The sequence below is a fragment of the Protopterus annectens genome, chromosome 11.part0 (genome assembly GCF_019279795.1).
Source record: "Protopterus annectens isolate FY-2018-M chromosome 11.part0, PAN1.0, whole genome shotgun sequence".
Classification (NCBI taxonomy): Eukaryota; Metazoa; Chordata; order Ceratodontiformes; family Protopteridae; genus Protopterus; species Protopterus annectens.
Genome location: NC_056745.1, coordinates 265,746,858 through 265,773,644, shown reverse-complemented (window position 1 = coordinate 265,773,644; position 26,787 = coordinate 265,746,858). Strand labels below are relative to the sequence as shown.

At 39.4% G+C, this 26,787-nt stretch overlaps 1 protein-coding gene across 5 annotated transcripts in view; it reads left to right on the top strand.

Annotated features, from left to right (window-relative positions):
- Window positions 1–256: 256 nt before the first annotated feature.
- FGFR1OP2 (FGFR1 oncogene partner 2) overlaps window positions 257–26,787 on the top strand; it is a 196,595-nt gene continuing 170,064 nt past the window's right edge. Inside the window, exon 1 of one of the 5 annotated variants that reach the window (XM_044087734.1) lies at window positions 257–484. The gene's annotated coding sequence lies outside the window, so the exon portion shown is untranslated. Of the gene's footprint in view, window positions 485–519; window positions 738–26,787 lie in introns of those variants that run through there. The other 4 variants (XM_044087732.1, XM_044087730.1, XM_044087733.1 and 1 more) reach the window with 4 other exon arrangements.

Genomic DNA, 26,787 nt, shown 5'->3' with positions numbered 1-26,787 from the left:
TACCAATCCAGTCGACTTCCCCAGTCAACAAATAATAAATAATTTATTTTACAAGCCACTGTAATCAGCTTGCGCACTACTAGAAAAAACAGCACAAATATATTTTGCTAGTCAGAGTAAGCAGCGTGCGTTCTGCGAGTTATTAACTTTTTCCCGTGTATCTATCTGCCGCACGCCGGCAATCAGGGATGAATATTCATGGTAAGGAACCACGCACATGATATGTTTACTCAACGAGATAGAAAAAAATCATCCTACGCGGGATCTTGGGCGGAGTTTGTGCAGACTTTGCTACAGCGCATCCGGTGGTGTACTGCTGTACAATAAAACCCTAATACATCATCACCGTAAATAACGAGGGATGATATTACAGAATACTAACGCAAAACAAGAGGGAACGTAAGGACGCTTTCGATCCTCTAAACGTCATCACTGGACGTGACACTACGTACCCAAACAAGGGGGCGGAGGAACAGCACAGACGGTAGGAAGTACAGAAAATATTGTATGACTTGTTCAAAAAACATACTTTTAAAGTTTGGCAACAAATACCGTCTCAGCTGTCATTGCTGATGTGCACTAGTCGGAAATCGTATGCCAATTCCGCACACCATTTCGCGCCTATGCACGTTATCTTGACTACTAGTTGAATGGTACATGGTTATAGAGCAGTGGTAAAGGTGACGTTCGGCAGATGCTGAAAAATATTTAGAGCTAGCAGGAAAAGGGGAATTCAGGTTAGCATCAGTTTGCCGGTAATGTAATGGCTAATTTCTCTCCGATTAGTTATTCAGTACCCGTATAGGTTGCTTTTGCGACCTAGTTATGTTTCTTCTTTTATAGCAGTTGGTTTAGTTTTGAGCATGTTATTGGCGTATACTTCTGTTGTTCTTGGTTTGGGAATTTTTCCAATTTTGAATTTATATGTATGTGTGTGTGCATTTATATTTCTAGGTATGTGTATGTATGTCTTCATGCACGTATTATTTAATTTTCGTTTAACATTTAGAGATGAATAAATGTGCTGCTATAAGAGGGAAGATACACTAGTAAGAGTTTTTCCCTTACGTTATAAAGCTACTGTTGAAGAGTAAGGTTTTATTTTCCATCTAGTACCTAATAATTAAAAATGTAAGAGCTTGTTGTAAAATTAGCAGACGTTTAACAACAAAATCTGTTTCAGCGTGATTATTTTGATATCCTAGCATAGTTTTCTTTGTTGGTAACTGCATAATTGTAACGTAAATGTCCTTCAGTGCTGTAAGTCATTTCTCCATGTTTACAGAGCCCTTGCTAGTTTTTTTATCCCCATTTAGACAAAGTTTTGTGTTGTTTCTTAAGTATGTCTCTTCATGTTTTAAAATGGTTGACTGTGTTAAGTTTTTTAACAACATAACTGTGATTTAGAAGTTTCTGTTACGTTTGAGTCGAGAAACTAAACATTCTTTCTAAAGTAGTAATTTTTATTGTTTTGCTTTACATTGGATATGCATTATAACCACAAATGTGTTTGGCATTTACAAATATGATAAAAGGAGTTTCTTCAAAAATAACTTTTCTGTGTAACATACCTGCCAAACATTAAGACAGCTCTAAACAGGCAATGCCTTTTTCTTCTCTTCAGGAATTGCATCCAGAGATGAAGCAAGATCTGTCACAAAGGTGAGGGTCATTATTCATGAGAGAGCTTTCTGCTCTTCTCCAGCAGTGAGAGCGCTTGGTTATGCCTACCTAACCCTCTCCTTTGATCAGGAGAATGTGCAGACCTCATCAGTCTGGTGGCCTACAGTACCATTTCCTTGCAAGTGCTCACTTCCACACTATGTGAAGGCTACTGCCCATCAGTGGAATGATGAGTGTGATTCCTGCCCCTAGACTTCCCCTCTGTGTCACCATTCCTCCTCTGAGGGATAGTGGCAGGATATGCAGCAGGATCTGCCCCTTCTGTCAAGATGGACTTATCGGCCCAAGGGCCTACGTAAGCCTAGCCAACAAGGTTCCCTGGCTTACGCCACCCAAGAAAGTTATTTTCCTTTGCTACTGTCGAGCAGAGACACAAGTGATCCCCGCAGTGTATTTCCTATTTCCCATCCACTCATCAAGATTTTTCTTGAAGAGTGCTAGTGAAGAACTTTGCTTGACATAAATGGGTAGCCTGTTCCAGAGTATGGGAAGTCTCTGGGACAGGAATCTATCCCTCCAGCATGTCCTGTTTATTGTGGTGACAAGGTTTAGGTCCCTAGAGCATGTAGCTTGGAGAGATTGGGATTTCTTTAGGTGTAGCATGTCCAACAGCTCTGGGTTTGACATAGCTTTATACATTAGGCAGAGATCACCACTGAGTAGGCGATATGCTACGGAGTAAAGCTGGAGTTTTCCTAGCCAGTAACATCAGGCTCTCAAGTTGCTGGTTAGACTTGTGCCACGTAGGCCATAGTTAAGGTTTAGGCACAGTTTTCTTTGTCTGAGTAAATGGTTACTTTTGTTTGCTTGTAGTGTGTCTGTGCATTGAATAGTGAGGTGGGTGCTGGGCCCCTCATTTTGCAGTAGTGCTAAGTGTAATCGTCATCCCTTTGCAGTGTACATTATTAGACACAGATACCCAAACATCTGCCATAGTGACACACAAAATGATTTATCACTTATTGACTATGCATCACATAGGTACTGGCACTAGTTTCAAGTGTGTGTGTGACATTCTTCAACCTTGCTTGATTTTTGTCTATAGTGTGTGCATGCATTAATGTCAAGTTCTCTTTACGTCTTGTCAGTCTGTGGTATCGTCTAATGAGTAGCATATTGGAGTTGCCCTGATTGATTTGACCATAGCATATACATGCTTACCAAGATGTCCTTATATTCACTGCTGCAGTATTCCGTACTGATGGGATTCCCTGCTATGAAGCAGTCTATCCAGCCAGTTTGCAAAATATTTCCGTTGCTTTAAGATACGCAGAACGTCACCTGCTTACTCCTTGTGTAAGGAAGAGCATAAAGGTGACGTTTAGGCGTACCATCCTCAGAACTTTTTTCATGGCAAGAGCCTTCCTTCTTCTGTTAAGGCTCATTCCACTAGAGCTATGGCTTCTTCTGGTGCTTTTCTCAGGGGCTTGGGTGGTAATTCTATTCTTGAAGCTGCTACCTGGATTTCTGTGCATACCTTTACCAAACATTACCAGTTGGATGGTATCGCTAGAGCTGGTTTTGCTGCTGCCATTCTTCATGGCTTCTTGGAAGACTCTGCGGCTGCCTCCTCCCAGGTTTCTTCTTAAGCATTTGCACTCTCCCATTAGTAAGGAATATTGCAGCAGTCACTGTAAGGACATAGTACAGTTGTGTAAAATGTTACCATAACAGTAGGTGTCCTTGCCTTCACTGCTGCAGTATTTACTCCCTCCCTGTATCCCCCTGGTCTTTTTCCCTTCCTGGCTGTGCAGGTTCTCCTTGGTTTTCTTTGGACTGCTGTTCATCACCTTTATGCCCTTCCTTACACAAGGAGTAAGCAGGTGACGTTCTGCGTACCTTAAAGCAATGGTAACCTTTTGTAAACTGGCTAGACTGAGGGCTTCACGGCAGGGAATCCCATTAGTAAGGAATACTGCAGTGGTGAAGGCAAAGACATCTACCGTTATGGTAAGATTTTACACAACTCTACTTTGTCTGACTTAATTTAATGTAAAGTCTGTGGTGTTTTCTAATGGGTAGCGTATTAAGACATTGTATGGAGTGATAAAATTTGGAAGGCTTAATTTCACAAATGTTTTTCTGATAATCATCTGTGAAAATAGCAATACCGGTATTGTCTATTGGCTTAACAGGAGGTTGGCATAATGGTAAAGGTGTTTATCTAACAGAAGATACAGGGCTTGACTCTCACCTTTGGTCACTATCTGATTATTGGTTAGACATGCAGTAGTCTGCAGACTGATTGTGTAGTATTTAAGTATGAAAACAGACACCCGTGCATGCAAGATTACTTTTGTTGTGTTTTATTGTTAATTAGTATGAACTTGTTTGTAGTTCCATTAAGGAAACACACAGTCCTGTGTGATTTATAAAGTCGTCACCAGTAGGTGGTGCTCATTTGATTCTTTTTACCGCACCACCAGTGAGTCCACTGGACATAGGTTTGACTTTGCAAGCAAATCGCTGCCTGTGCTAGTGTAACTGAGATTTGTAGTTTTGTCACTGGAAGGGATCTATAGAACCAGGCTGATAGCACAGGAATAGGTAGCCAAATCACATGATAGAGAAGTTATTATTGTCCAGCAGCCATGGTGATAGATTTTGTTAATGAGCATGGCGGGCAGGACCCAGCCTTAGTAGTGACGTTGGAATTGAGGTGAATGTAGCACAGAATGCTTTTTCACCTGTGTATGCATTTTCTTCAGTGTCCCCACAGAAGAGCCACGTGACAGTGTGGATGTTGCTGTTGCCAGCATTGTGGTGCTGCATCTTGTACATTACTCTGCAGATATTATTAATCTAAGACATTGGCTCTAATATGAGTTATTTACTGGATGCTATATGTAAGTAGTGTGCTGTGATGGTTGCCAACATGTCCCAGATTAAGCTGTCTTTGGTCTACCATAAGGTTGTTTACCTTGCTGATGTAAATTGATTTCAGCAATGAGACTGCTGTGAGGTTTGCTGAACTGCCACTGTTTTGCACACAATCAGAAACTACTTTGCATTTGCGTGGCTTGGTGTAAACAATACTGCAATGGTCTCTACTGAATGCAGTGCTATGTCAGCACCTTCATGGATTTAGAGTGGTGTTTCTAAAGCTCTGATGAATCGTGAGTGCACTTTAAAGGAGTTGTACATCAGTCCCTAACCAAATGATGTTACTAAAAGGCTGTGCTCATTATTGTTTGGTAAAAGTCAGAACCACTGTGGGTAATGCTTCTAAGGTGGCTGGACATGTAGAGATGTGTACCAGTGCTGCTTGATACTGAGCTGTTCATTGTCATGTGTTGCTGGTAGCTCTCTGTATTTTCTAGTACCCTGATTTGAAAATTTATTTTACTTTTATCTAATTTATAGTATAATTTCCGCATGCATGCATTTTTTTGCCGCATTGTGTCACATTTGTGCTGCACATACATCTGTGGTCCTACCTGTTGTCACTATTTATCTTCAGTAAAGTGGTTCTGCTTCCACGTACTTTCCAAATGCCTACTGCTGTATCTGGTATAAATCTCGGGATGTAATGTATTTGTTTTCTGTCCAATTTGTATTGGTGAAACAGTTCTAAAATAATTTGTTTGCTTCTTGTGGCAGGAAAATGTGTACATTTATAACATTTCTCTATGAATATGAAAAGTGAGGTTAAAGGGAGGTGAGAAGAAGAAATGTGTAAATGTATTTGATTATTGATTATTGTTAACCGGGAAAGCCCATTGAGACGCAAATGAGCCCATTTTCAATGGAGGCCTGGGAGCCCATTTTCAATGGAGGCCTGGGGAGAAAGCTCCATATAGAAATATTACAAAGCTAATATCAACAAAGTTAACAAGTACAATGTAATTTTCAAAAACTATTAAAATACAGTAACATATAAGACAGAATAATTGAGCAAGGTGTTGTAACAAAGCATTGAATGAAATTAAAACAAGTATTTTGGAGTACATAAGTATAATTTGGAGTGCAGGTATATATGCACTCAGTTTCATGAGGTGAGAGGTAGGAAGAATTAGAGGAGAGTAGAACAGTGACAGGTGAATAGGTTGAGTTATGAGAGAGGAGAAAAGGGGGAGGAAGTGCAAATGAAATGAAGGGAGTCCATAGGTTGTTTTGAGAAAAAGAGAGTGGGGGAGCAGAAATGAAATGGAGGGAGTCGGGTAGGGTGAGAGCATGAGCATTTCCAGTGAGAAGAGAGATGGGAATGGAGCATGGTCTTGAAGGCGGAGTGGTTTTGGGTGATTCGAATGTGGAGAGGAAGTGAATTCCATAGACAAGGAAAACGGGAGAAATTGCCCTGGTGCGCATAAGGGTTAGTACACTTTGAGAAGGTTCTGGTTACTGTACCTGAGTAATCTGTCAGGATGATGCAAGGTGAGTATGGAAGAGATAGGGCAGTTAGTGGGTTTGAAAATGAGTTTGTGAGCTGTTAACAGTTGAATGTAAGAGAGATAGTTGGGGAGTTCCAGCCATTTCAAGGAGTGGGGTGCATCACATTGGTGGGAGGAGGACTTGGTCCCGGTAGCAATCTTAGAGATTTTATTGTAGTAGGATGACAGTTTTGACTTTAGGGAGGATTGAAGGTTGGTGAGGAGAGGGGCTCCATACAAGGGAGAGGGGATGAGGTAGATAATCGAGAGTATATGTTTGGATGAGGCAGTGAGATAACAGCTGTGATGATACAGCATTCTGAGCTTTTGGTGTGTTTTCTTAATACTAGTTTGTATATGAATGTTCAGCTTTAAATGACGCCTAGAAGTTTTGTATGGGAGACTATTGGGAATCTTATTCTGACTGAGTATGAAGAAGGAATTTTTATTGATAGAGGTGTTTTTAGATGGGGTAAAGATAATGATTTTTGTTTTGGATGCATTGAGTGCAATGTGATTATTCAGCATCCAAGACTCAGTACAAGAAAAGACATGTGTTAGTTGCTTGAGTTTGGGGATGGATTGAGCATAGCAAATTATGGTGGAATCATCCGTGTATTGGACAAGTTTGGTATTAGGAATACACTCTTCTGCTGTGGCGACCCCTAACGAGAGCAGCCAAAAGAAGATCAACTGTTTCCATTTCTTCCTGTCCTCTGCATCTTGCTCTGTCACACCAACCACCTGCATGTCCTCTCTCACCACATCCATAAACCTTTTCTTAGGCCTTCCTCTTTTCCTGTTACCTGGCAGCTTCATCCTTAGCATCTTTTTCCCAATATACTCTGCTTTCCTCCTCAGCACATGTCCAAACCAACATAATCTTGCCTCTCTGGCTTTGTCTCCAAACCTTCCAACCTGGACTGACCCTCTAATATACTTATTCCTAATCCTGTCCATCCTCGTCACACACAGTGCAAATCTTAACATCTTCAACTCTGCCACGTCAAGCTCTGACTCCTGCCTTTTTGTCAATGCCACTGTCTCCAACCTGTATAACATAGCTGGTCTCACTACCCTCTTGTAGACCTTCCATTTCACTCTTACTGGTACTCGTCTGTCACAAATCACTCCTGACACTCTTCTCCACCCACTCCATCCTGCCTGCACTCTCTTCTTCACCTCTCTTCTACATTCACCATTACTCTGAACTGTTGATCCCAAGTACTTAAACTCATTCACCTTCACCACCTCTACTCCCTGCATCCTCACCATTCCTCTATCCTCCCTCTCATTCACACACACATATTCTGTCTTGGTCCTGCTGACCTTCATTCCTCTTCTCTCTAGAGCATATCTCCACCTCTCCAGGGTCTCCTCCACCTGTTCCCTACTCTCACTACAGACCACAATGTCATCTGCAAACATCATAGTCCATGGGGACTCCTGTCTGTCAACCTGTCCATCACCATTGCAAGTAAGAAAGGGCTCAGAGCTGATCCTTGATGTAATTCTACCTCCATCTTAAACGCATCTGTCACTCCCACCGCAGACCTCACCGCTGTCGCACTACCCTCGTACATATCCTGTACCACTCTTACATACTTCTCTGACACTCCCGACTTCCTCATACAATACCACAACTCTTCTCTAGGCATCATGTCATATGCTTTCTCTAAATCCACAAAGACACAGTGCAACTCCTTCTGACCTTCTCTGTACTTCTCCATCAACACTCTCAGAGCACGCATCACATCTGTAGTGCTCTTTCCTGGTATGAAACCATACTGCTGATCACTAATCATCACTTCCCTTCTTAACCTAGCTTCCACTACTCTTTCCCATAACTTCATGCTGTGACTGATCAGTTTAATCCCTCTGTAGTTACAAAATACACTGATGAAAATTATTAATGAAGATAATAAAAAGTAAGGGACCTAGAATTGGGCCTTGTGGGACTCCTGTTGAGGTCTGAAGGAAGGAAGAGGTACTATTCTTCCACTTGACGGCTTGTTGTCTATTAGAAAGGTAACTGGAAAAACAGTTAATAGGGGGGGATTGAGAAGAGAGTGTTTGGACAAGAGAAGGTTGTGGGAAACAGTATCGAAGGCCTTTGATAAGTCTAGGAGAAGGATAGATACAATGTTGTCAGAATCTGGGGCACGGTTGATGTCAAGGAAGGACAGAAGGGCAGTGGTAGTACTATGTCCAGGTTTAAGTCCATGTTGAGTAGGTGAAAGAAGTTGATTGTCTAGGAGGTAGGGAAGAAGTTACAAGTGTATACATTTTTCAAGGATTTTTGAGATAGGAGTCAGGATGGCTATAGGACAAAAGTTGGAGATTACAGTATTGTTTCCTTCTTTGTGGAGGAGAATGATGAATGCTTTTTTTCCAGAGGAGGGGTACTTGAGATTCTTGGAGTGAATGCTTGATAAGTATTTGAAGGAAAAATTTAACTTCCTGCTTTTCTGTGTCAGGAAAATCAGGAGTCATAAATTTCATTTAAAACGTATTTCAAAGGGACATCTGGTCAGAACTGTAAAATGAAACGGCCATTAATGTGAAAAAATAAGACTTATCTTTATTCTGTTTTATTTTTTCAGTTGGTCATGGTGTGGACAAGGGAATAATGTACCTACACATGTTTTTCAGTGGAAAAGAAAATGTGATGTTTCTTGTTTTTTATGTTTGAAAAAAAAATATTGAGCTATGTCGTATAAACTTGTGAACCGAAACCAGGGAATTGTTCGTCTTTGCTCAGACGAACATGTATTAAAGCTTTCAGTTCTGCTTTATATTCTGCAGTTTAAGCTAGTTGGTGCTAGTATTTGTTCAGTAAGAGAAACCATGGTATGTATGTAGCTGGATTTCCATTAAATGTTCTGTCTGTAAAACAAGAGGGTTTTATTTTGTTTACCACTGTAGGCTGGCAAGCTGTGGGATCCACCTTCTGAAGCAGCCAGATTGCATGACCATATTACTAGTAGAAGAGAGAGTTTTTGCATTTTTGTTTGATTTTAAATCAAGAGGGACAGCTAAACTGTGTGCCTGGTCTCTATCTTGAATGGTGTCAGTACTGTCAAGTACCAAAGAAAGCTGTGGAGAATTCAGCCAGTCTTCCCTGGGAAGTCTGTCAGTGCCTGTGTGAATGTATAATAGTTTGCAAAGCAGTTACTACGCCTAGAGTAAGAGACACTGGAAGACAGTGGTTCCCAGAGAGAGAGTGGTGTGTAAGGGGACATTTGGAACTAGGCAAGAGGCTCAGGTTCATAAGTGATCAGTATGCCGTTCTAGTCTGGGCGTTACTGTTGGAATCCCATACCCAGGACAACAGTGCATATCCCATTTATGCTGTTGGGGCCAGGTTTCATTTTGTGAATTGGTTATTGAGTCAGGTTTGTGGTGCACTTTTATTCTGTTGGGTGTCAGTGGTTTGACTTGAAGACTGTCCCGTTGGTAGCTAGCAGGCAAGACTATTCATGGATATTAACCTCTGCCCCTTACATTTCTATGTGGTATTTTCGTGGTTAGTGGTGGAAGTCAAACCCTGGTCATTGTCAGTCATGTGTTGTAAACTCGTCAGTACCAGGTTGTTTGTGACACATTGGCAATATCGGTGCATCCTGTCATCCTGCTTACTTTTGGTAGCATTTTCCAAGCCTCTTATCACTGCTGTTTTTTTTATGTATGATTTTTAGTCTGCATCACTGATCCTTGGGATATTTATGTTGTAGACAACGTCTTTCCCTCAGTTGTATGTTGTAGACAACGTCTTTCCCTCAGTTGTTTCACATTCTTCCCTCTATGTATTACTATGTTGCTAAGCATTATATACTAAACCAGTAATTTATAAAGTGGTTGTCCTGTAGCAATATATCGGATGCCACGCAAGGGTAAAAACCTAAGGTCCTATCAATATTTCTTTCTTTCTTGGATCACTAAAATGAGTGGTACGTTTAGTCACCAAAAAACATTAACTTATAGTTATCAGTATAGGTTTGCTTTTTATGGCTTACTCTAACTTTTATCACTAGAAATTCAGTAGACAGTACAATTTTTTTTTTATCCAACAGGATTACAGACCATACATGATTATTGTTGACTATATCATTACGTATTAATGATGGTTTAACATAAAAAATAGTAATCCCTGGCAGACATAACTACCAAAATAAGGGAGGAGAATGTGTTGCTATTATAGGTGAACAAGATATTCCAATCAGTTATGTTAAAGATCAAGAAATATGTATTCAAGAATGCTAAATGTAGGCCAAGTCTTTGGTCTGTGTAATCTTCATAGGTAGGTACTAGGCTATCGGCCCAAGGGCCTAAGTAAACCTAGCCAACAAGGTTCCCTGGCTTACGCCACCCAAGAAAGTTATTTTCCTGTGCCCCTGTCTAGCAAACCCACAGAAGTGATCCCCAGTGTGTATTTCCTATTTCCCATCCACTCATCAAGATTTTTTTGAAGAGTGCTAATGAGGAACTTTGTTTGATATAGATGGGTAGCTTGTTCCGGAGTATGGGAAGTCTCTGGGACAGGAATCTATCACTCCAGCATGTCCTGTTTATTGTGGTGATAAGGTTTAGGTCCCTAGAGCGTGTAGCTCGGAGGGATTGGGATTTCTTTAGGTGTAGCATGTCCAACAGCTCTGGGTTTGACATAGCTTTATATGTTAGGCAGAGATCACCTCAGAGTAGGCGATTTTGCTACAGAGTAAAGCTGGAATTCTTTTGAGGAAGCCAGTAATCCTCTTTATGAAGTACTTCTGTGGCCTTTCCAGCTGCTGCAGATGTCTTGTGAGGTACATTCTAAAAGTGGCATTGTACTGTCTATTGAGTGTCTAGTAGAGCGAACGATTTTTTTTATTCCTGGATGAGAACCCTTTTGTCATGCGGTGTGCCATGTAGAAGGTTTTCCTGGATGAGAACCCTTTTGTCATGTGGTGTGCCATGTAGAAGGACTTCCTGACAAATGTGGCAATGTGATTATCAAATGGGAGACTACTGTCCACCTGGGTCCCAAGGTCTCTTATCACACGTTTGGAATTAAGTAGACTGCAGCCTATGTGGTAGTTCATGGATACAGAGTTTTTACCAAAGGGAATGACAGTGCACTTTTTGGCATTGAGCTTGAGGCCATGACTCTGACACCATGCATCTGTCTCAGTGAGGCCCTTCTGTAGGATGTCTGCATCATTTGGGGACTCTACTTATGGCTCCTAGTTTGCAGATATCTGCGAACTTCGTTAGCCAAAGACCTTCTGTGTTAGCCTGTACTTCAGAGAAGTAGATACCAAACAGGAGAGATCCCAGGACTGAACCCTGTGGTACTCCACTTGTCATTGGTTTGAAGTCAGATTTGGAGTCTGCAACTTTTACAGTGTGGGTTCTGTCAGTGAGCCAGTTGGCAACCCATCTTATGACGTAGGGATTTATACCTAGTTTAGTGAGTTTAGCTATAATTCCAGAATGGGGGATGGTGTTGAAAGCCTTGGCGAGGTCAAGATAAGCTGTGTGAACCACCTTACCCTCGTCTACAGCTTTAGTGACCGCCTCAAAGAAGTCGATCAGGTTCCCTGGCCTTACAGACCAGGCTCATCAGGCTAACAGGGCAATAGTTCCGGAGATCAGTGATGGCTCCCCCTTTGGGAAGTTGGATAACTGTTGCTGTGCGCCATTCAGTGGGCACAAAGCCTGACGTGAAGCTATGATTGAACATGGTGCTTAGGTTCAGTGCTAACTTTACCCCCTCTCACCACTATCTGCCAGATGATGGCAATATTGGTTGGTTCTGTAATTTTCATGCCGTTTTTTTGTTACTCAGAATAGATCTGGGTGTTGGCATTGAGATTCTTGACATAGCTGTAGAATGCTTTGTGGTTGTTTCTATAATCAGTGGCAATTTTTGTTTTTGTAGCTAGCTTTGGAGGATCTTATAAGGGATCTCAGCTTCTTACTGGGAGCTCCTCCACTCATGGGATTTTACTCTCTTTTGCAACAGTTTCTTCCTTCTGTTGTAGAGTTTGTTTATAGCAGGGGACCACCACATTGGCTTCCTTTTTTTTGGAGGATAGCATCTTGATTCTGTTTGGGATATCACGATCCATGCACTTGTGTAAGTTCTTATAGAGTACATTTGTGTAGGATTCAGCAGTCATAACTGTATTGCCCATTTGCATGGGTGTCATGAAGTTCGCCCTTTCTGTCTTAAGAAGCATGAATTTGGCTTTGGAGAAATTTTTCTTACCGTGGTTTCCTTTAATGGGGGGTGGGGGTGGGATGTGGATATCTAGGGTGATTAGCTTATGGTCGGATGTGACCAATGAGGAGCTGACTTCAGGTATGGAACACCGGTCAATCATGTTGGTAATGACTAGGTTTAGGATATTGTTTTACCTGGTGGGGGTGTGGGTAAGTTGATCCAGGGCATTGGAATTTATCAAGAAAGCGTTGAGCGAAGGAGCTGGTACTTGAGTAGTTTTCCCAGTTAATGGTGGGGTAGTTGAAATCGCCCATTATTAGGGTGTTTGGTTGAATCCTAATATTTTCCAGTATATCAAGAAAAGAGGAGTGGGAATCCTGGACCATGGTGTGGGATCTGTAACAAGCTGCAATTTGGATTGCAGTTTTGCCCAGAGTTAGTTGCACTTGGATAACCTCGGATGCATTATGCTGAGCAACTAGCCTGGAGGTGTGGATATCCCTAATGAAAATGGGCACACCTCTGCCTTTGGTGTTCCGGTCCAGGTTAGATGGCTGAAAAGTGTAGTATGAGTTTTAGCCTGGTATTGCAGGTGTACTCTCTGGAACCTTGAACCAAGTCTCAGTTACTGCACAAATATCTATGTTCTCCATTTTAAGGAGTGCCTCGAGGGAGTGTATTTTTAGATTTAGACTTCAAGCATTGAGTAGCATTATCCTCAGTTTTTGCTTGCCTGTTCCTTTTACGGTGGTGAATTTGTCATTTGAACCTTGCCTAAAAAGGCACTATAGGGGTGGCAAGAGCCTTGGCCAGTATCTGGAATCCCAGGGGTGACTGGTGCAGGCCATCTCTGGCAAAGCATCATGGTCTGTCAACCATGTCGTCTCAGGCAGACAGATACTGGATCCCCTTAAACAACTGGCTAAGCTTTTCGTGTCATTCTAAGTCAATCATTTTGTCCTTGTACTGCGGTATCTTTCTGTGCTATGGCAGGATGCTACTCGGAGCTAGGGTCATACCTGCCTGGGCTACAAGATCGGAGAGCTCTTCCATGTCTCTCTCCAAGTAGTCCGGGGAGGTACGTCTCAGGTCATTTATACCAACATGGACAATGATAGTCATATTATTCAGGAATGTTAAGGGTGGATGCAGTCTCAGTAAATTGTGATCTTTTTGTTTCATCACTGAACATTTATTTTCAGACTGCAATCTTTAGTTCAGTATTTCAGTGTTCGTTACTGTTTGGATGGCCAGCAGTCAAGGCTGATGGTTAAAAAATACCTGCAAAATGCAGTGTGACAGCTGACATTCTGCAGTGCACTGTTAAGCTCTGACCTGCTAAACAGCATCTTTGATATACCTTTTGTAAAGTGAACTGCTTTGATCTGCTCTAAGGTTTTGGCCAAAGCAAATATTGCTATATACACTCATCCGTAAGAAAGTTGCATGACTGTGAAGGTAGTTTAATGTCACCAAAGTAAACTACTAAGGGAGTATGTTATTATGCTTAGTCTGCTAAAGTGGTGACAAGATTTAACAGCTCTGGATCTTGGCTAAAGCTTTCATTGTTTATTGTGCACTACATGTTTGTCATGCAGATACTGACAACCTTGCCCTTCAGAAGGTTCTACTTATGTGGTCTAGTTATTTCACTGTTTTGACCCCAGAAGCTTTGTTATTTGAAAGAGGAGTTGATGTGTTTTTTTTTTTTTTTTTTTTTTTTTTTCAGAATGTACATTTACTACATAAACATTTTAAGTAGTCTGCTTATCTGCTGTTGACCTGCCTCATAAAACAATAGTTGTTGCTCTTGGTTTGAAGCTTTTGATTATTGACAACTTCAAGTATATACTAGAGATTCTTCCTACAAGACGTATTGGATTATAGCAGACCAGTGGAAGCAATGAGAGCCTGTACATGATGTTGTTATTGTCACCATACCATAATTAAGCAAGTGGCTTATTGTAATGATAAATAGTAACTATGCTGTTGGTGTGCCATATTTGTCTAGTTGGCAGCAGTGATACTGTAAAGACAGGAAATGGGAGAGTGGTACTACAGAGAGAGAGAGAGATCATTAATCCCTCCTGGAAATTACCCATTGCAGAAAATATTCATGGACAAGTTTCAACTACTGCTGGAAAGGAGGTAGCCATAGAGGCACCTGGCTTAAGGGCAGGTTCACGTTGAGAGGCAAGCCGTTATTGGGTAGAGAACTCCTTAAAGTTTAGAGAGAGAAGTGATAGAGTACTTGGTAGTCCTATGGGCATACTGCCTTGCTTTTCTTGCCACAGTGCATCAATCCTGCAAAAAAGTTTATGCTAATTTTTATTGGTCAGGCAGTGCAAGCAGTATGAGCTGTCAAATGGCTAGTACTGGGCTCCGTGTGAGGTGGGTGAATTTGTGAGGAGCCAATGATTACAACTCTGATCTGTAGTGGCGCAGCATAAAATTTATTTGATGCGGCAGGTGTTCGCTGTTATCCACGGTAGTAGTGTGCATTTACCATGTACTCTTAAGACAAAGCATCTCTCACTTATTAAACTGTGTTTTCAGCAGTATAGATCATGAGATTGTAGTCCATCTGATCATTACATATTAAACTGAAACCAGCATGTGGTACTTTGTCTGTTCATCCTATATTAAATTGATGCTACACATACAGGCTGTGCCATCGCGTATTAAATTGGTGGCAGCAGTTGGGATACTGTGAACTGACCTTGCATATACTGCAAAACAGTTCTTTCAAACCTAAGGTTTGGGCACATCAGTGTATGCCTTTTAAACCCTGCACAGTAAGGGAGAAAATCATTGTCCCAACTGACAGATTCCAACTTTCTCTAATGGTTAAGAATGAGAGAATCGCCTCCGTGAGTACAGTCAAAATCCAGTCTACTGAATCTGGAGACCACTATGAATGCGGAACACATTGAATAGAACTCAGTCCTTCCTAAGATGACCTCCATAATGCATCTTGAACTATAAAACTAATTTTGGAAACTTAAAACCTTTAAACAACTTGAGGTGCAGGAGAGGGAGAAACCACTTGATAGAATTCCATTCCTTGGCCCCAATGTTTGTAGTAAACTGTCTCCATTGTAAAGAAGATGATGTCTATATATTTTGGGGCATTTTAATGTGTGCAGTCAGCAGCAAATAACTAAGATATCTGAATGAGGTTGTTATTCCCCATGCTTTCTGCCAAAGTTTTGCATTTTTAAGAAAAAAAGTCTGATAATGATGTTGTAGACTATATAAAAACTAAAATAGTTTATCTGAATGTTTTTGCATTACTTTTGAAGATTTAGCACAGGAGAAAGGAGCAGGACCATGTTGTTCATTGTAGGAAATTTTGCAGGTTGGTGACTGGATGTTCAGTTACTACTTTTGAAGTATTGGAAGACCTTACAATAAGGAAGCAAGCTCTCAATATTAAACTTGAGGATATGATAGTCTTGTTAACAGATTTTGAAGGTAGCTGAGGAGATTTCTGATGCTTAAGGGTAGGGGAGCACATACAGTTGGGACAAGGAGTTACTGTGTTGAGAATGGACTCCTAAAGGGGCTAGAGGAAGAAGTGACACAGCACTTGATAGCCTCAAGTGTATGCTATTGGGCACTTCTGGTCACATCATATATATTGAGGGAGCATGAGGAAAACACGCAGCTAGTTCATGCCTTGGAATTCAAGCAACCAGTTTCTTACTTGTAGCACTGATTTGTGAAATGCAGTGTCCTTGGTTCGTGTGTGTGGTGTAATATTTAGTTTTCCTTGCACGTTTTATCTTTGTATCCTATCTGATCTATGCACACGCACACAAAAGCAAGTCCCACAAACTGTCCTGGCCATATGAACACAAATCACTGTGTTGCAGGAATTTTCAGAATTAGACAGTTGGCATTCTTGTATTCTTGTCTTTCGAAAGAAACCTAAACTGCAATTTGCTTTAAAAAAATAAATTCCTAAATCCTCCATATATACCCATAACAGTTGATCATTCCCTACCAACTCCAAAATCATAACTCATTACAAAAAATTATCCTAGTGGTCCATCCAGCAAGCTTGTGCTTGCTTCTTGTATCTGGATCCCTTTTAAGAGTTACCACCCCCACAATATTGCCACTTAATGTCTCTGTAAATTTGTAGTAGTTCTGACTACTGTGACTGCCTAGTGTATTACACCAGTGCTTTTCAGCTGCCAGTCCGCAGACCAGGTCCTGTCTAGCAGAAATTTCCTGTCAGTTTGTGAAAGACTAAATTTGTTTTGTCTGACACTTGCTATTTACATCTTCGCCTTCTGAGCACGCAGAATTTGAATGTCAGACGTTTGAAATGTGGACCATGAGCGGACGAGTGAGTGTGTGAGTGTGTAAAATAAGTGGATAGGTAGGGATATGTGTGTAAAAAGGAGGGAGATGTCTCTCAACTGTCCAGCTTTTTGCCTCCTATTTAGTCTGTTCCTTAATTTTTTTTTTTTGGGGGGGGGGTTATTGTGGCAAATCCTGGAGGACAGAATTCACTAAATAATGATGGGCATTTTGAGTTTCATACTTCATGCCCTTCAGAAAATTCATGATAACACCATACCTTTTATTGTAGCAACTTTATAAGGTTTGTGAAAGCACTATTTAAAGTTTTTCCCACCATTATTTTTGGCTTTGCCCAGATTTTTTATGCTGAGAGGTTGAGAGGTATTGTGTGGGAGGGGAAATGTGTGTTTTGTGTGTATATGTAAGAGGGAGGGAGGGAGGTTCATACCTCTCAGCTGTCACTGATGTTCAGGAACATCCTTGATTTTGACTGAAATTTTAGCTCTGTCCCTCTTGATCCCACCTAAAAGTGGTGACTTTTGGAGAAAAAATGATGAATTATACTTAATGACAACCGTTCAGACTTGTTTTACTTGCATTTTTCTAATGTTCTTGTTATTTTGTAAATGTATCAAGTTAATAATACTAATAGATGAAAAATGTCCCTGATTATTTCTGGATTTGTCCCTGATTCTGTTGGGATTTGTCCCTTTTTGGTTGAGAGCTATGGGTAGGTGGTTGTATGTGTATGAGGAAGTTGGTTTCAACTGCCCATGTAGGTGGTTGTATGTGTATAAGAGGAAGTTGGTTTCAACTGTCCATATTTTTGGTCTGTTCCTCATTTCAGACTTCATATCCTTTGGCATAAAACGCTCAAACAGCGATTGTTTTAATTGGTTCCTTATAAGTAATTTTTTTTCCCTGCCTTAGCGTTCCCCAAAATAATTCTCCTATTTCTATTTTCACCAGTTCTGAAGTATAAAACAGTTGAAAACCACTGTACTACACTATTGTCCATTCATCTCCCACTCCCTTTCTTAAAATTTAGAAATCTGACAGTCTTAACTTTACTTGGTGTTCGCACTTGTAATGAGGGTTGATATGCTGCTGCTTAAATGCAAATCAACAAGTCTTCCAACTGATCCCTACAATATAAATGTCAAGCAACTTCCCATGTGTTCCCATTTGAAACGGTATCACCAGTGATCACACTGCCTGGTCGGTATGTGGGAAAGCCTGACCGGCCATATTCCCCTTTTTAGTGGAGGCCCTTGGAGAAACGTTTCACAATTCAGTTCCATAGATACAATACAAGACATCAGTATAGAAAGAAGTTAAGTTACATAATGAAATGCATGAGCTTTGTATTACTTTTTGACTAGCTGCTATAAGAAGTTATATATAGAGAATTGTATCAGTTTTCTACCTGTCAACTAAAAAGGTTAACATAAAGGATTTTCTGTAATTGGGTTTTGAAAGAAGTATGGGGGTGGGGAGAGAGAGAGAGAGAGTGGTGTTGCGTAGCTGTGGTTGCCTTTGTGTGTGAAATTGGAAACCTAAAGAAGGTTGCTTTATCATGGGGTGTTAGGGATGTATGTTGTCAGCTTTAACCAGGTATTGTACACATGCATATAAGGGAAATGTTTTTAGGTTTAACCTTAAGGGTTTCAGTTTGCCTATTTGATTTTGTGGAGTGGTGTTCCAACATTTTGAGATCTAAAGTAAAGCAGGTCTCCTGCAATGTTGTTGGGTTTGCTAGTGATTACATAGAATTTTTGCCATGTAAATACCTGCTTGGTGAATAATGGAAGGGATTGTCTAATAGATCCATTTTAATTTTAGGGTCAGGCAATGGCGGGCTTTGTAAGAAGAGCTGGCAGCAAATTTTAAAGTCGTGCAACATGCATCATGGTTTAATTTTATATAGAGTGGATATAAAAAGTGTACACACCCTTGTTAAAATGCCAAGTTTTTGTGATAAAAATGAGACCACAATAAATTCAAAATTCTTCCCACCTTTAATGTGACCTATTACCTGTATAATTCAATTGAAAAACACAAATCTGGTAGTGGGAAAAATATCAAAAATAAAAAACATACAATATGCTAGTTGCATAAGTGTGCACATCCTTAAACTAATACTTTGTTGAAGCACCTTTTGATTTAATTACAACATTCAGTCTTCTTGGGTAGGAGTCTTATCAGCATGGCACATCTTGACTTGGCAATATTTGCCCACTCTTCCTTGCAAAAGTGCTCCAAATCTGTCAGATTGTGAGGGCATCTCTTGTGCACAGCCTATCGCTTGTGCACAGCCTTCTTCAGGTCACCCCTCAGATTTTCTATTGGATTTAAGTCTAGGCTCTGGCTGGGCCATTCCAAAACTTCAATTTTCTTCTGGTGAAGCCATTCTTTTGTTGACTTGGATGTATGCTTGGGGTCATTGTCATGTTGAAAGGTGAAATTCCTCTTCATCTTCAGCTTTCTAGCAGACACCTGAAGGTTTTGGGCCAAAAGTGACTGGTATTTGGAACTGTTTATAATTATCTCCATCTTGACTAAAGCCCCAGTTCCAGCTGAAGAAAAGCAACCCCAAAGCATGATACTGCCACCACCGTGCTTCACATCACCAAAAGAACATCCCTATGGTGAAGTGTTTTTGCACTCAACGTACCTTTTGGATTTGTGGCCAAAAAGTTCAACCTTGGTCTCATTAGACCTTAACAGATTTTCTCACATGCTTTTGTGAGACTTGATGTATTGTTTTGCAAATTTTAGCTGGGCCTTGATGTTTTTCTGTGTAAGAAAAGGCATCTGTCTTGCAACCCTACCCCATAGTCCCGACATATGGAGACTACAGGAGATTTATCACGTGTACTACACAACCAGTACTTGCCAGAAATTCCTGCAGCTCCTTCAGTGTTGCTGTAGGTCTCTTGGCAGCCTCCCTGACCAGTTTACATCTTGTCTTTTCATCAATTTTGGAGGGACATCCAGTTCTTTGCAACGTCACTGTTGTCCCATATTGTCTCCACTTTTTGATGACTCTCTTCACTGTGTTCCATGGTAAATCCAATGCTGTGGAAATTTTTTTTGTACCCTTCTCCTGACTGATACCTTTCAACAATGAGAACCTTTGATGCTCTGTAAGCTGTCTGCGAACCATGGCTTTTGTTGTAGCAGGCAGTTGAGCAAATGTCAGGAAAATCCTACTAGGACATGTGAACTTTTATCTGCGGTTAATCAGAGTCTCGGTGTGTACCCAAGAAGACTGAATGTTGTAATTTTAAGTCCAAAGGTGCTTCAACAGAATATTGGGGTGTGTACACACAACAGCATATTGTAAGTTTTTTTTATATTTTCCCCTAACAGATTTGTTTCTCAATTGAATTGTACAGGTTATAGGTCACATTAAAGGTTGGAAAAGTTTTGAAATGATTTATTGTCTTGTATCACAAAAACCTGCATTTTAACATGGGTGTGTACACTTGTATCCACTGTAGGTAGAGTCTAGTTTTATAAGAACTGGTGAGCATAAAGGAGTAATATTCAGAGGTAGGAGGAGACAATAGTTTTCCTATCTGTGTCTGTGAGATAGACATTGTAGAGATGCTTTAGTGACTTGTTAGAATGTGTTGAACAAATTTTAGATTTGTCTGTTTAATATCTCTAGTAGTATAGTATGAAGTATTATTTCTGTTAAGATCTCTAGTAGTATAGTATGAAGTACTATTTATATTGTGGTGGTGGTTGCTGAGTTGTGAAAGCTATATTTTTGTCTGAATTGTTTTGGTACAAATATTTCTTTAGATTTAGGAATAATTCTAAGTTAGTAAGCCATGATTCAATGGATGAAAAAAAATTGGCTTTTAAAAGGTTGAAAGTAAGCAAATTTAGAGTTATGTACACTATATTTGGCTTGTGTTTTTTGCATTATAGTGATTTTTTTTAAATATAGGGTCCTAAGAGCCATGTGGTAAGTAAGCCAATTTAGCAAATCAAGAAGGATGAGAAATGTTGCAGTTTTACACCTTGCTCACTGCTGAATAGGTAACCATTTGCAGAACTGCAAGAGAGAGGGGTAGGGTATGAGAGAGAGAGAGAGATGAGCAATGCCTAAGAAAGTTTGTGTTTTTGGTGTTAGGGGTAGGAACTGTCAAATACCATCAGTGAAGGAAGAGAGAGGAGACCACCTTCATTCCTGCTGAGGTTAATGGTGTTGGCAAATTTAAGAAGGGCAGCTGTCGTGCTATGTGTATGCAATACATGTTTAGTTTGGAGAGAAGCTTGTCGGTGAGCTATTTGAGTTGTGTGTGGGTGCATTTTTCTAGGACTTTTCATAGAGGGGTTAAAATGGCTATTGGTCTGTAGTTTAAGATGTCTATAGAGGTTCCACCTTCGTGCAGGGGAGTACAAGGTTTTTTTTGCAAAGGGCACAAACATGGTTTTCTTTGAAGCATTTAATCAGGACTGGAGAAAATGTAGGTCAAAGCATTAGCTGCAAATGTAAATGTCTCACTTTTGTATTGGAATAATATTAATTCTTTTTTTCCAGATAGTTGGTAATTATCATTAAAGACAAACAAAATCACTGATTTTATTCAATTCTCCCATCCTGGATTATATGCCAAAAAAAGATTTCAAAATCCTATGGACTTTGGTAGTAACATGCAAAATCATTCATTCACTGGCAAAGTGTGACTTCTCCCACATTCAAAGAATTTAAAAAACTTCTCTTTAACAGTTGGATATATGGAAATACCTACATTAAAGAACAGAACTACCAGACCTACATCATTTTATAACTCTTGGATGAAAATACTGGAAATATTTGAGAAAATGGACAAAGATGTATCATTCTGCATAATATGCTTTAAATGTATGTATTGCTTTCTTCTGTATAGACACCAATGTATATAGTTATATAATGTTCTGTAAAGTTCTGGCGTTTATAGGTTTTATAATTGTTATGTATATGTGTGTGTGTGTGTGTGTGTGTGTGTGTGTGTGTGTGTGTATGTGTGTATATATATATATATATATATATATATATATATATATATATATATATATATATATATATGTATGTGTGTATATGTATATATATATATATATATATATATATATACATAATTTTTTTTTCTCTAAAATTTCATGTAACGTTTGACCAAATATATTTTAAAATAAAATAAAAAATTTTAAAGTAAAAAAATATATATAAAAAGCATTAGCTGCAGTTTTAATGTACTGTGCTGTGAGATTGCAACTAGAGTGGTTGATTTTAGACTGAGAAGGTGTTCTAATGACTGAGGTTGCGGTGGGTTGAAAGATACAAGGGAGATATAAGTGGTTGTCCTTGAGTAGAGATAATTTTATGATATGGGGGTTATTTTGGGTGGCAGTACTTGTTTGCTGTTACTTGCAGTTCAAGAAGGTGTGGTAGTGTGTCCTGGATTTTTTGTTGAGGTCTGGAATTGTTTTGAATTATTTTGATGATTGTGCTGGAGGCTAGTAAAATAGGATTGCTTGTCAGATATAATTTGTTTAGCCAGATTTCTTAGGTGTCTGAAACTTTGCAGGATATTTTGTACGTTCTTCTTGGACTAATCTTTCCAGGCTTTATTCCCCTATAGTGTGAATTGTTCATTTTGTTTTGTTAGCTGTGATGCTAGGTTTAACTTAATTGTTTTTGCTTTAAATGGGGCAAGATCATTTAGTGTATTAAAGTGTTCTATTGAATTCAAACATCGTCTGGTCGCATGTCTTTTTGCGTAGTCCAGTTGCAGTTGGTCAAGTTAGTGATGTGGTGTTGATAGGTTACGTACATTGTTTGTTTTGTAGTAGATTTTTTGTTTGTAAAGTTGTGTTGTCTCAGGGCTAAAGTTAGAAGACTATCATTGATTGTCTGGTAAGCAGCCAGTTGTATGTGTTGTCAGGCCTGCTTGTGAGTATACAATCCAACATTGTTTCCCTTGGTAGGGGATGAGATAAGTTGGGTGAAAGCATATAGGTGTATGGAGTCTCTGGAGATCTTGGAGTTAATTATTTAACAAGTCAGTGTCAAGATCACCCAGTATGGTCATTTTTTGGGGAGTGTTGTGAGATTTCCAGAAAGGCATATAGTCTACTATTGTGATGATAGCTGGTGATATATAAAGTTTTGATGCAAATGCTTTTATGTTTGATTTTTAAGGAGTGAACTAGGAATTTTAGCAGTGTTGGATATGAGCAGGATATGAGGTTAGAGTCACTTCGAGATAGTTTTTATGTATGATGACCATACTACATGCCATTTTGCTGATCTTGTCTGTTCTACACTGATTCACTGCTGCTCTCTTTCTTGGTGAATGTTTTTGTCTTCAAAAAATAAATGTGGTCTAATAGTTCAAACACAGCATACTTTCAGAGATGGCTGCAGTGCTACTATGTTTACGTTTTTCTTGTGAGGCACCAGTTTTGGAAATTTGGACAGGAAGTGCAGGCATACTATTCATTTCTCTTGGATTCTTGTCTGTAAATGATTTTGCACTTGAGAATGGTAAACCTAGATGCCAGCCTGTATGCTGAGAATGTCCTGCAGGTGTCTAAAGATGGTTCATTAAAGACACTGACAATCTGACACAACCTGGTTTAATTAAAAAAAAAAAAAAGGCTTATTATGACCGATACTGTGCTTTGCAGAACCAAAATGATATCAGTAAAACTGGTAAAGAAATTGGAAAGATGCATGGTAATTTGTTGTAAGCCACTGTATAGACAAAACCAATTTTTTTCTTTTTTGTTGAGAAACACATTTTCAGTGAGTCAGCAAAGAATGTTGTTTTAGGGTAATGCACACAGAGGTATGCGGCCTCTTTTTCAGCTTCTTTGCATTGTAATCATGCCATCGTCATGGCTACTTTTTGAGGTTCATCAGTTTGCTTCTGAAGAAGACCCATATCAGAATAACAGTTGTAAGCTTTGTGTATATTATGGTGTGTGACCATTGTTGTGTTTCCCAATTTCTCTACCCACTAGTAAATGTTTGCATTTGCTTTAGTGGTGAGATTGGAATGACCAGTAAGAATGCTGGTACATAAACTGCAATGTATTGAAACTTGTCTCCATGTTTAGATAACACCAGCAGGAGGAGTTAAATCCTCTACATATCCAACGTGTAAAATTGATATTGTTCATTGTTTTTGTTCTTTATCACCGTTTGAGTGTTCTTCTTTGAAAATGCAATGGGGTTTGAGTTCTTAATTTTTTCCATTACGTGTTAATTATTTTGCTTTCTTCACATTTGTTACTCAGTTTGTGTCAAGTTAGCACAATCTTTTAACTTGTTTCCTGAATGTGCAGTTGCTTCTTTAGATGTTCATATTTAAATAAGGAAAAAGAGGACAAATGCAAATCTCCACGTCTCATTCACAGAGACTAGAAAACCATTTATTTTCTTGAGCAACTTTCAAGTTCCAGAGCAGCTTTTCACCAGTGTTAGCTAGGGTCAGTAACCAAGTTTTGTTTTAAATCATAGCATTAAATTTTCTTAATATTTTACAGGAAGTTTTTCTTCACGTGGAAAAAAAGCCCCTGTATTGTGTCATCTATTAGTGTGCTTTTTATTTATTTTTAGTTTTGCTGTGCTTTATAGATCTTTGCTTTCATTGATCTTTAAGCCACTTACTTTTTTTCCTGACTGTTGGCCACTCTGTACTAATCCTTTCCAGACTTATTAAACATACAAACAGACAAAAAAACCACACAGACTATTTACTTTATCTTTTATTCTGGTATCTCGGCCATTCGCCTTCTGGGAATACATACAAAAGGTCACATTTATACCATCCCAGTGCCCACCACATTAAATGAATCGGTCAAACACTTATCCGATTAAATTGTTACATATTTAAATTTTCTGCGCACCAACAATTCATTCACATTCTAATTCCGTTATTACAATAAATAGTTAAATGCATATAAATATATGATTACAACATCAAATTAGCTTCCAAGTTTATCCCCCTAGGGTATAATGTTCTATCATTTTACATTCCAGTCTGTTTAATTTCTCCCAAAAATTACCTCCCCTGGGTAAATGGGAATGGGCTAGGGCACTAAAAAATCAGACCCTCCATGTGCTGCTGAAAATGTTTGGCTACAGGACTGTTTTTAAGTTGCCCCTTCTAATATCACCCAAGTGTTCCATGATTCTAAATTTAACTTTTCATTTAGTCTGTCCAATATACCACTTGATGTAAGGACATCCACACCCCAAAAAAAATAAATATATATAAAATTACCCCACGGGAGTTATAATTAAACAATTCCTTAGCCACATATTTCGTCCCATTAATCTTGATGCCTGTTAAATTTGTAATTCTGCTACACACCTTACAATTTCCGCATGCTCAAGCTCCCACTCTTTTTTTTCCCCCTCCTTTACGAACACATAATCCCCCCCTCAGTAATTCTTTCAAATTACTATGCCTCCCCATAGGAGAAGGTCACATGTTTGGGAATTGTGTCCTACCATGTATCTTGGCATACCACATGCCACAGATCTTTAATTTTATTTTCTCCAAATCTATAGAGAGGGGGGAATGTTGTATAGAAGGGGGGATATTTATCTGTCATAATCAACCCGTTGCCTCTTCCTTCCCAGAAATGTCGTACCTTACCTTCTTTGTTGTAAAACTTTCCTCCTTGCTTCATCCAATATTTGCACTGAATAACCCTGATCCAACAGTCTCTCATACGCTTTATTTCCCTTAAATTTATATCTGAGGTATTGTAATAAATTCTCCTAAGTTCACTATATGGGTGCAGTTGCTTCTTGAGATATTCATATTTAAATAAGGAAAGAGAAGGCAAAAAGCAAACCTCCACGTCTCTGTACTAAAATCATGGAGACTAGAAAACATTTAGTTTCTTGGGCAACTTTCAAGTTCAGAACAGCTTTTCCCCAGTGTTAGCTAGGTAACTTAGTTTTGGTTTAAATTGTAGCATTGCGTTTTGTTAATATTTTACAAGAAGTTTTTCTTCATGTGGAAAAAAGCCCCTGTATTGTATCATCTATTAGTATGTTGGTATTTAATTATTTATTAGTTTGCTGTGTTTTATAGATCTTTGCTTTCATTGATCTTTAAGCCCCTTACTTTTTTTCTGACTGTTGGCCAGTCTGTACTAATCCTTTCCAGACTTAAACTGCCTCATACTGTCTTATTACTGCATCATAACCCACGAACCCCATACTGGCAGCTGCTGCTTAGGATGATTGGTGCAGATCAAAAGACTTGAGTAAGGAGTAGCTTTGCGAGGTTAGTCGGGGTGGGGGGGTATATCTGTTAGCAAAGATTGTATGCTGCCAACATAGAACGTTTTTGCCACTGGTGTTCAAAACACTCAACGCATACAACTTTGCCCAGGCAGTTGATCTTTTTGCATCCCACACCCCCGTGCCTTGCTCTAATACTTTCCCATCTACAAAAGAATTTTGGTGTACTTGGTGGGCATTGGTTGCTTCTATGCTATTTCCTGAGTTCAGTTTTTATCTTTTTGCCTAACAAGTTGTATCCTTTTTTTCCTACCAACTCTGTCTTCTGTAGTTTGCAAGGTTTATTGCAGCCTTTCTGTTAGCAGTTGGTATAGGTTCTAGAACTACCTGTTGAGTGAGCTTTATTGAAAAAAGTGCCCCATGATGCTCCCATAACCATCTCAAGTGCTTTATTTGTTTGTCTGTATTGTGATACAAATTGTTTGTTTACATGCTGTTTAAAAGTAAAATGTGCCATGGGAAAGTTCTTAAAATGTTTTTAATAACTGAGAGACTTGGCAGTTTGAGGTTGAGACTTCTACTACTTGGACTGTTTGCTTCCTCATAAATTATCTCTGCATCACAGACAAAATGATAAGCTGGGAAAGCAGCATTGCAACTCTCCTTATTCTGAAAATAAAAGTTCTGGATTATAGAAATAAGCTGACTGAGGCACAGTCTTTGTGGAGTCCTACCCCTCGGCTTCTTACCTTGATTGTGGTGGAATCCCAGATTTCAAGTCTCAAAAGTTCTCTACAAAATGAATAGATTTTTTTTTCTTCCACTTCTGGCTCTCCTTCTCTGAGAGCACCAGAGGTACCTGCTGTCACTTGGTGGTATTCACCTGTATGTGTACTTTTCTCTTCATTCAGAATATAGTCAGGTTCCTGTCAAGTACTTAACAGCATCAGTTATAGATGAGC